The sequence below is a fragment of the Grammomys surdaster genome, unplaced genomic scaffold (assembly GCF_004785775.1).
Source record: "Grammomys surdaster isolate TR1022 unplaced genomic scaffold, NIH_TR_1.0 425, whole genome shotgun sequence".
Taxonomy (NCBI): domain Eukaryota; kingdom Metazoa; phylum Chordata; class Mammalia; order Rodentia; family Muridae; genus Grammomys; species Grammomys surdaster.
Genome location: NW_021604844.1, coordinates 330,551 through 341,054, shown reverse-complemented (window position 1 = coordinate 341,054; position 10,504 = coordinate 330,551). Strand labels below are relative to the sequence as shown.

Here is a 10,504-nt window from a genome sequence, read left to right as displayed (position 1 = left end):
TTCCCCGAGGGACCCTGCGACAAAAGCTGCCCCGCGGGACGGGGCAAATAGCCAGGCCCATTGCTCCAGTTAGAGTGCGTGTCAAAATAGCTGAGTGTCTTAATGGGTTACAAATCGCTACATAACGGTCAAACGCCATTCCTACAAGGAAACCAGACTCCATGGTTGAGCAAGAGTGAATCAGGAATACCTGAGTGAGGCAAGCTTCAAAGCGAATCTCTCCATCGTGAAACCAGAAGAGACTGAGAAGTTTGGGAACAGCTGTAGTGCACACCACGAGGTCGGCCACTGCCAACATGCAGAGGAAGAGGTACATTGGCTCATGGAGGCTGGCATCTGTCTTGATGATAAACAGAAGTGAACTGTTTCCTACTAATGCCAAAATGTAGCCCATGAAAAAGGGGATGGAGATCCAGATGTGTGCTGCCTCCAAACCAGGAATGCCAATGAGAATGAAGGTTGAGGGATGGACATTAGTTTTATTGTATGTTAACATGATGAGTGTCAAAAGTTTGTGGATATTACCTTGAAAGAAATAATATTAGTTTATAAAATATTTAAAAAGAGGAAAATAATACACAGGTGACTATAGTCCACAGATCTACTGGAATTTTTGTAAATATATAACTACAAATTAGTTCCTCTTCTATGGAATCAACTACAGTTGTAGTCATTCTGTTTTAAAAACACTGTTTTGCTAACAGTGAAGTCTGAGAAAATCATGTTACTTCCTTATTGAGATACATTTAATTCTTGTATTTTCCATGCAATGAAGAACCTTAATGTCTTTTACTATATGTTGACTCTATATTTTTATTGCTACATTATTTTGGATTACTACCTTGCTTTTTAAAAAGTGAACTGAAAATTTATGAATATGTGAGACTCATGGGATATAGAAGAATAAGCATTGGTCAGAGAAGAGTGATATGTGAGACTATAAAGAGATGTCCCATGCAGAATTTATGATTTTCAGATATTAGTAATTATTTTAGTAAATGCTGGTTGATATGTTACTTAGACTTTTGACACAGGAAAACCAATACTTAGGGAAATGTTTCAATGCTATAAAATGATTGTAAGGAGATTTATTTACATCTGCCTAATTATCATTAATGTGATATCAAAACTAGGATGAGGACAGAGGTAGAAGATGATCAAGGCAGAACATTATTCTTGGCCCTTCACTGGCTGCAGAATTGATACCCACTCTTTAGCTTCTATGGCAATCATTGCATAAATTTGATTGTAGTCAGTGGTCTCTGCTCCCATAATTTCCTTCTTTGTATCAGATTAGTCAGGTGACTTGCTCTCCTTTAAGTTGACACTACAGCAGTCCATTCCATCCAAGCTATTCTGGTTTCCCATTGCTCAAAATTTCTCTTATATCCTTCAACACCATGGTCCGGTTCATATTGGCATTTGCTTATTATACTATTTTTATTTTTAGATCATGAAGGTACTATTTAAGTCACTGAATATGGTTAATTCTTTTCTTTTAAGAAATGTAATAGCAAGTGTCATAACCTTTTTAGGATTTATTATAATGGATATCTATGCATTATAGGTTATGAAAATCATATCTTAAGCCATTATTCAACAGTGTTTGAACATTAATAATGAATTGAAATGATAGTATTTTAGACTTTTACCCTGTTTTTGAAGTTTTACAACCAAATAATTTAATTAACTTCATGATTTTACTTACAGATACAGCAGGGATGTTTATTCTTTTGAGGTTGGAGCAGCTGGACACATGCATCTAAGAAGCTTCAGAAAGTCTGAGGGCATGGCATTTGTGAATCACAGCAAACACTGAGCAAAAGAAGACTCTAAGAAAACCAAATTGTTTAAAAATTATGTAATGTAACAGTTAACACTTTCCAATTTTTCAGTAGACAGTAATGAGTCAGATTTTCTTCTGTGAACAATTTACGCATTATGAAGTATAAATTTCATTTATGTATTTAGCTGAGTATAGATTAAGTCAGTTATATACATTTAAACAGTTTATAGAAAACAAGTTCTGTTTGTAGCCCACGTATGGATTTCAGAATCTTTGGCCAAATCCAACAGCTAAATTACCCTAATTATGTAACACTGTACTGATGATGCTATTAACAGAAATGATGGGCATCACTCTATGTACAGCACGAAGATGAGCCCCTGCCACTGCTTCTGATGAATAATTGCTGACATCCCTAGTTTTGAGTGTCACAAAGAAGCGACTCTAACACTTAGAGCTTCTTTCTTTCTAATAAAGCCTTTTCCAGTGTACCCACTCAACCAATCACGGCCATTGACTACGCCTAACATGCACAGCCCTCAGTCTTACTGCTACTCTGCTCTGTGACTGACTTCATGTGTGCACATCTAAAACAATGTTTCTTTATTTTTCTCATTTTAATTAAAATTAGTTCCTGTATATTTTATTCTACATTTTAGTGCTTTTAATATTTTTCGTTGAAAAATTTCTTATCTTTTTCTTATCAAAGTTTTCTCTCCCTCAACTTCTCCCAGATCCTCTCACCTCCCCAACTTTACTACCTGCTCTCTCTCTCTCTCTCTCTCTCTCTCTCTCTCTCTCTCTCTCTCTCTCTCAATAAAACAGATAAACAAATAAAAACTCAACCCAAACAAACCGAAATAAAGAAAAAAGAAAAATGTAAAAACACACACACAGACACACACATCGGGTATTTTTACATTTTCCCCTTTGCTATTTATTTTTACCTTTATACAATGTAAAAAACATTTTTTCTCAGTAAAATGTAAGGGTAAGCTATGAAAGAAAAAATCCACACTGTAGTGATTTCAAGTGTGCAATAACTACACTTAAAATGAGTTCAACCCTAACTTCAATCATGAAATTAAAAATGAAAATAATATAAATCACAGAATACCAAGATGAATGCTAAATATAATTTACAAAAATATGAAATTTTATGATAAATATGAGGTTAGGATTAAAAATCAAGGCATAAGAAAAATTGATACAACTTTTAAAAGAAAATAATAGGTACTATTAAAATAATATTTTGTTAGAGTAACCAAATGAATTGGAATACTATGAGTTATATATGTATTCATAAGGCTATGTGCAGGGAGTCCTTACCATAACACAATTTATAATAAATAATATTGGATTATTCAAAACATTCAGCCATAAAGTCATTAGATATAGTTAACTTTTTACATTATCTAGTTAGCATAATTTAATACTGCATGCTTCTATAAACTAATCTAAAAATCATATAAAATGAACATTAATTTTCCAGATGCATTGGGGTATTAACACAAAACTTTATATATATATATATATATATATATATATATATATATATATATATACTATAATCACATTTATACTGAGCACTTTATAAACAAAGAAAGCACAATTTAAATAGGACTCTGTAGTGTTGATGGATCAAAAGGAATGTAGACTAGATATAATTTTCCTTTATTATTATCCTTGATTTTTAAACAGCAAGAACATATACATTGCTTACTTGTTTCCAGGTGGTGTGACAATAAGGAAATAAACAATGAAAGCTTATGTTTGTATTCATCAGCAAGAAACTGCAAACCAAACTAATACATATAAAATATTTCACAATATTAATAAACAGTGATCATTTGAAATATACTTTTTTCTACCCCTTTGTATACATAATTGGCTAGTTTTCTCTCTATAAAATCAGTGACTACATGCAGTTGTTCATGGTGGGATTACTACACATAAATTAGTTTAGTAACTTCTAAGCAGAGTTAAAGACTATTCACATATCACTTTTGAGCTATGTTTACAGCTTTCTTGAACTATCTTTGACACTTGTCCCTGGTGCCCTTGTGATATGACACTTTACCTGCCTCCTCCCTTTCAAATTGTATTGCATTTTATGTTTGGTCAATACTTTCTTATTTAATATATTGAAGGAAATTATTGGTTAAAAAAGATACTTTTCCATTGACTTCTAATGAATCAATAGGGAGAAAAGAAAAAGGCAGGTAAGAGAGTATATTATTTCAATATAATTTTAAGGTAAGAATTACGTATGATCACAAACAGTAAACCTTCTGAAGGAATCCTTAAACAATATTGCTCTAACAATTTCTTGGTTACAGCACTAAATTTTGAGATATAGTGAAGGAATTTCTCCAACAAAGTAATATTCTATAACTACTTTTTTTTTTTTACTTCGTGATGAAAAAACTTGGGAACATAGAAAATATGCTTTTGGACAATAACAAAGTCAATGATGTATAATGTTGGTAAATCTTTCATTCTTGGCCCATCTTTTAACAAAAATGATATAAAACAATATAGTGCTATCATTATTCTATTTCATTCTCAGTTTTAATATTTGCTGGTTGGTAATCTTACTTATGACATATATAACTCTAAAAAATGATATTTGTAAGTTATAACACAAATACAAATCCCAATTCAAAAATCTGGAAAAATTGTATTTTTGAAATGACATAAGTTATCACAGTTATTGTTTTCAAAGCTGTTGTAACCATAAAGTTGGGAACTTGGGATTTGAAAACGAATAATTATAAATTTCTACTCTACATTAAACCTAGAACAATATAGAGCAGGCTTAGCAAATAAAAATGACATAACAGTTGCTAGACTACTTTGAAAGAAGAAACATTGTTCAAACATCATAGATGTGTGAGCCTTGCTCAGCATATACGCTAATACAACCCATACCCATTCTTCGTTAGTCTTCAGCACACTGGGGTGTACAGAGAAGCCAGACACCATTCATTCTTAGAAAAAGTTTAGCCTCTTCTCAGCATCTATCAAAGATATCAAAAAATAATTACTACTGCTTGGGTGGCCAATGTAGTCTAGACAGGAACTATAAACTAAAAAGAGTTAATCAGTCCAAAGAAATTTTGCAGAAGCCTGTTTAAGCAACTGGCTCCACCAATTATGGCTATTTAAGCAATTCTGGCTCCAGCCAGAAGTCTACCTAAGTCATGGCATAATGAGAGTTACTGTGAAGTCCTTACCTCACTAGGTGTTTTGTGTTAACCAAGGTGAATCCTTGAGCAATCCCTGTTCTCTCATGACTTATAGCTTTCCATTTAGTCTTACTATGGACAGCTTTCAGGTGCTTTTGACTCTTATTGGCAGGCAAGGAGAATGACTTCTCCATGGAATCAGAAAGAGAAACCATAGGGAGTTTGAAATTTGGGATCAAAAGGCTACATAGAGATACTTAAAGCAACAGTATCTCAATAACAGCAGAATCCAAAAACATAGAGGCCAGGGAGACTTCAACTCTTTGCAGCCTGATTCCCAGCAGGATTACTTAAGTCTCAGAAGAGTTCTTTAAAGTATTCATACAAGTATGTATTGAACATAGCCCCTTGATATTTCCCTGTCCTCATATTTTCCTTCCCTTTCTATTATTTGCCTCCTAGACTGTTCTGCTCCTACTTTGGTATCATCCATATATCTATATCCTCTCTCTCTCTCTCTCTCTCTCTCTCTCTCTCTCTCTCTCTCATCTATCTATACCTATCTCATCTATCTATATTTATATCATCTATTTATATCATCTATTTGATTCATTTACATGTAATCTATACATATGTATATATAGGTATGTATATTACTTTATGTATATAAAGCCTATGAACTACCAATGAGAGATAACATTTAATATTTGTCTTTTGGGGATTGATTTGATTAAATTATCTCCAGTTGATTTTATTTTCTTGCAATGGATATATTCTCAGGAAGATTGTGCTCAATTTCTCTGAAAGTTATATATACCTAAGTTATTATTTATAGGTTTTTGATAAAAACACTATTGACTTTTATAGTGGCTTCATCCACATCCTGGCCACCAATTTTTGTTTGTGTCTTAATGTCTGCAATTATGGTTGACATGAGATGATATCATGAGGTAGTTTCATTTTCATTTCTCTGATGTCTAGATTCAAATTATAATATTTAATGTATTGCTTTCATAATTCATCATAACCAATTGCATAGAAATTTGTTGAGCCATGTGAGAATTGTATTACATCTAAACATTAATGTTAAACTGTGTTCTGCTTAGTGAAGAAGCTCCGTTTTTTTCTGTCAGCTAATGCTTTTACCCTATCCACAGATTTCTTGGAGTTTGTTAAATATATATTCTTTGAAAATCTTTGTGCAAATCTCAGCAATTCGGTGAACTGAAATTTTGAAATTTCACAATTTGCTTATGATACTTGCAGTCTTCTTATATATTAGAGAGGATATTCTATATTAATAAAACACACCTATGGTATTGTCCTTGTTCTTTGTACTAAAATTGTTGCTATTCCCTAAAATGTATTTATAAATCCTAATATATATTGATGGAATATTTTTATATTTATTATACTTTGTATGTATATGTGTGTGTTATGAAGTTAGTTTATGTGTACCTGAGCATTAAGGTTGTGTATGCTGTTCAATCGACAACTCTTGGGTATCTGTTCATTCTTTCTACTATTTAAGTCCTTGGGGAACTCTGGCAGTCAAGCTAGACAAACACCTTTTTCTACTGAGCCATCTCTGTCTCTTGATGGTCTATTCAAAATAGTTAGAATCACACACAGAGCTCAATAGCCTGACATATTTATTCCCAGAAACTTAACAAAGTAAGACTCTGACTGTGGTTTTAGATTTTATAACTTAAATATAATGCTTTTTTGACATCTTATTCGGTTAGTGTCTCTCTTCTGTTTCCCTTTGCACGCATCCCACTGTCAAAAAATGCTGTGTTACATTTCCAGATGTGTTCTTAAAGACTCAGAAGATTTTCATGAACCTAGGAAAGAAGTTTATTAGACAAACCACATACAGAATGAGTTAAGGTGCTTCTGGTTACAAATTGACTTGTGACTATAATTCCAGCACTTGGCAGCTTGAAGTAAAAACAAAAAGTTAATAATTGAATAAAGTTTCCCCTGGGAATACAAAAGGAAGTTTATTTGTGTGCATGTAGGGCCTGTCAGGAATGTGCTGAAGTAGGTTTGTAGTATGAGACAATACTACAAGACTACGGAGACTAATGTCTTCTTAATAAACTGTTTCCTTGATTAGAATGGCATACTCATCTTTATCTTTTCTGATTAGTTGTAATTTCAATTCTCTCTTGTCAGATATTAATATATTGAAGCTTCCTTGCTCCTCGGTCCTATTTGATTGGATCACACTTGTTCACACTTTTATTCTAGATGGTGCCTTTAAAGCTAACATAGTGTGTGGAATTGGTTGGGTGGGGTCTGGAGAAGATTTGGGAGGAATTGCAGGACCAAAAGCTGTAATGAGAACATATTATGTGAGAAAATTCCATTTTCAATAAAAAAACTAAACCAAACCAACCAACCAAACAACCAACCAAACAACAACAACAAAACAAAAACCAAACCAAATAAACAAACAAAATAAACAATTGAATACTAGCAGGCATTACCTTTGAAAACTCAGGGTAAGCAGGCCAGATAAACAGGTGAACTAACTGAAAACCTAAACCACTTCCTTTTCTTCTACAATCCGACACCCTAGTCTCATCCCTAGCTCTGCAACAGAATACTTGTAGCCTTCCTTCTATATACCTCACTCAAGCTACATCTTCAGTGAATCCCATAGACTTTCTCTTCCTAACCTCCCTCTCCCCACTCATTGCTTTATTCCAAAGCCCAACTCCAGCCAGCACTTCCTGCTAACCCACAAGCTGAGGAATCCGGCAGACTGAATGCCCATTTTCACCTCTTACTCTGCATTCTAAATCTAATCATTTAGTATTGCCCCCAGCTCTGCAACAGAACAGCTGCTGCAGCCCTCCTAGTCCCCTTTTCCCCAAGGGTCTCCTGGGGATTCAACAGATCCTCTCCTCCTAACCTCCCTTCCCCCCACTTCCTGCCTTATTCCTAGCAGCCACTCCAGCAGGCACCCCTGCTAACCCAAAGGACACTCCTGCTAGAGAAACAGATAGGATGCCTGCAGATCTTTTCCTCTTCTTTTGTTCATCCAAATCCAATCTCCCAGTCTCATCCCCATGCACTTCAGCAGATCTGTAGTGACCTCTTTTCACCCTCTCCCCATTTTAAGGAGATAACAGGCAGATCCTCTTTGAATAGTTTGTTTTCCCTCCTGCTACCCGTGAAACTCTTCAGACTCCTAGCCTATCCCCTTTCTTAAGTGTCAGCTCCCAATACCTCTATACATTTTACCTGGATCCTCCACTGGCAAAACATATCAGGTACACGGAAAATTTCCTACCAGACAACACACAACAACCACACTCTCCTAAAATCCAGAGAGGAAAGAGAAACCAGGAACAAAACACCCATCCTACAAAAGACAAAACCAGAAATCAGAACCTAAGCTGTAATCATCACAATCCTAGTTGCCTAGACACCTGCCCAAAAATACAATTAATAACAACCAGGTCTCCAATAGAGCCCAACTACAGCAAGTTCTGAATATTTTAACATAATTGAGGCACAAGGAGAGGACCTTAAAATAGTCTATATGAAGATGCTAGAGGTCCTTAAAGAGAAAATGAAAATTCTCTTATGAAATGCAGGAAATTACAAACAGTTGGAGGGAATGAATAAATCCCTTAAGGAAATTAAGAAAAACAGACAGTAGAAGAAAATGAATAGAACCTTTCAAGACCTAAAAATGGAAATAGAACCAATAAAGAAAAACTCAAATTGAGGGAATACGGGAAATAAAAGAAAAAAATTAATTTGACAGGAACTACAGAGATAAACTTCACAAACAGGATACAAGAGATAGAAGACAAAATGTCAAGCACTGAAGACACAATAGAATATATAGATAAATCATTCAAAGAAATCTTTGATTTTATTATTGGTCAAAGAAACTGTTAAATCTAAAAAACTCCTTACACAAAACATTCAAGAAATCTGGGACGTCATGAAAAGAACAAATCTACAAACAATAGGAATAGAGAAAGGTGAAGAAACCTAGCTGACAGGACCATAAGATATTTTCAACAAAACCACAGAAGAAAATTTCCCTAACCTGAAGATGGAAATGCCTATCAATGTACAAGAAGCACACAGAACACCAAGTAGAATGGACCAGAAAAGAATGTTCCCTTAGAGCATAATAATCAGCACTAAACATACAGAACAGAGAAAGAATATTCAAAGCTGCAAGGGAAAAAGAAAAAATAACACATGAAGGTAGACCTATTAGAATTACATTTGACTTCTAGATGGAGACTCTAAAAGCCAGACGGCCTGGAGAGATGTGCCATAGACTCTAAGAGACCACAGATGCCAGCACAGTCTACTATAAACAACAAAGCTTTCAATCACCCATGGATAAGGAAAAAAAAAGGTATTCATGATAAAGCCAAACATAAACAATATTTATCCACAAATCCAGCTCTACAGAAGGTGTTAGATTGAAAACTCTAAGACATAAAGTTTGACCTATAGGAAGCACAGGGAATAAATAATTTTAGATCATCAAAATCAAAAGAAGGAAATCACAGATACACAGACACACACAGGCACACAGACACACACACTATGAACACTGACAAAATAACTGAGGTCAATAATCATTAGTCATTAGCCTCTCTCAATATTAATGGTTTCAATTCTCCAGTAAAAAGAAGCAAACTAACAAAATTGATTCAGCAACCAGTGTCCATTCCTCGGCTGCATCCAAGAAACACACCTCAACATCAAGGCACAGACATCACCTCAGGGTAAAGCATTGGACAAAAATATTCCAAGCAAACAGACATAAGAGGCAAGCTGGAGTATCCATTTTAATATTTAACAAAATAGACCACAAACTGAAAAGAAGAGATAGGAAAGGACACTACATACTCATCAAAGAAATCTTAACATCTATGCCCAAACACAATGTCACCCAAGTTTATAAAAGAAACACTACTACAGTTTAAATCACATATTGACCCTCATACACTGAGATTGAGGTAATAAAAACTTTGCTTTCATCAAGTCATCCAAAAATGCCAGAGCTAACAGACATTTACACATATGGATCTAAAAGATGTTTACAGAACTTTTCACCCAAACATACACACAAAACAAATATACCTCATTCTCTCCATGGAACTTTCTCCAAAATTCAACACATGCTCAGGCATAAAGCAAGTATCAACAGACACAACAAGACTGTAATAATTTTTTATATCTTATCAGACTGCCATACTAATGTCAGAAACAATAGAACTTGGAAACTGAATAACTATACTGAATGATAAATGTGTCTAGAGAATAATAAATCAAATACTTGCTAGAATTTAATACAAATGAATACACAGAATACTCAAATTTATGAGACACAATGAAAGCATTGCTAAGAAGAAAGTTTATAGCAGTAAGTACCTACATAAAAAAAACTAGAGAAATCTTATACTAGCAAATTAACAGTATCCCTGAAACCTCTAGAACAAAAAGAAATTACATACAAAAGGACTTGATAGAAAAAAAGGGAATA

General features: G+C 34.2%; 1 pseudogene; it reads right to left on the bottom strand.

The window, feature by feature from the left end:
• The window catches only part of LOC114632815, a 1,069-nt pseudogene extending 555 nt beyond the window's left edge, over nucleotides 1-514 (bottom strand).
• Nucleotides 515-10,504: the final 9,990 nt, after the last annotated feature.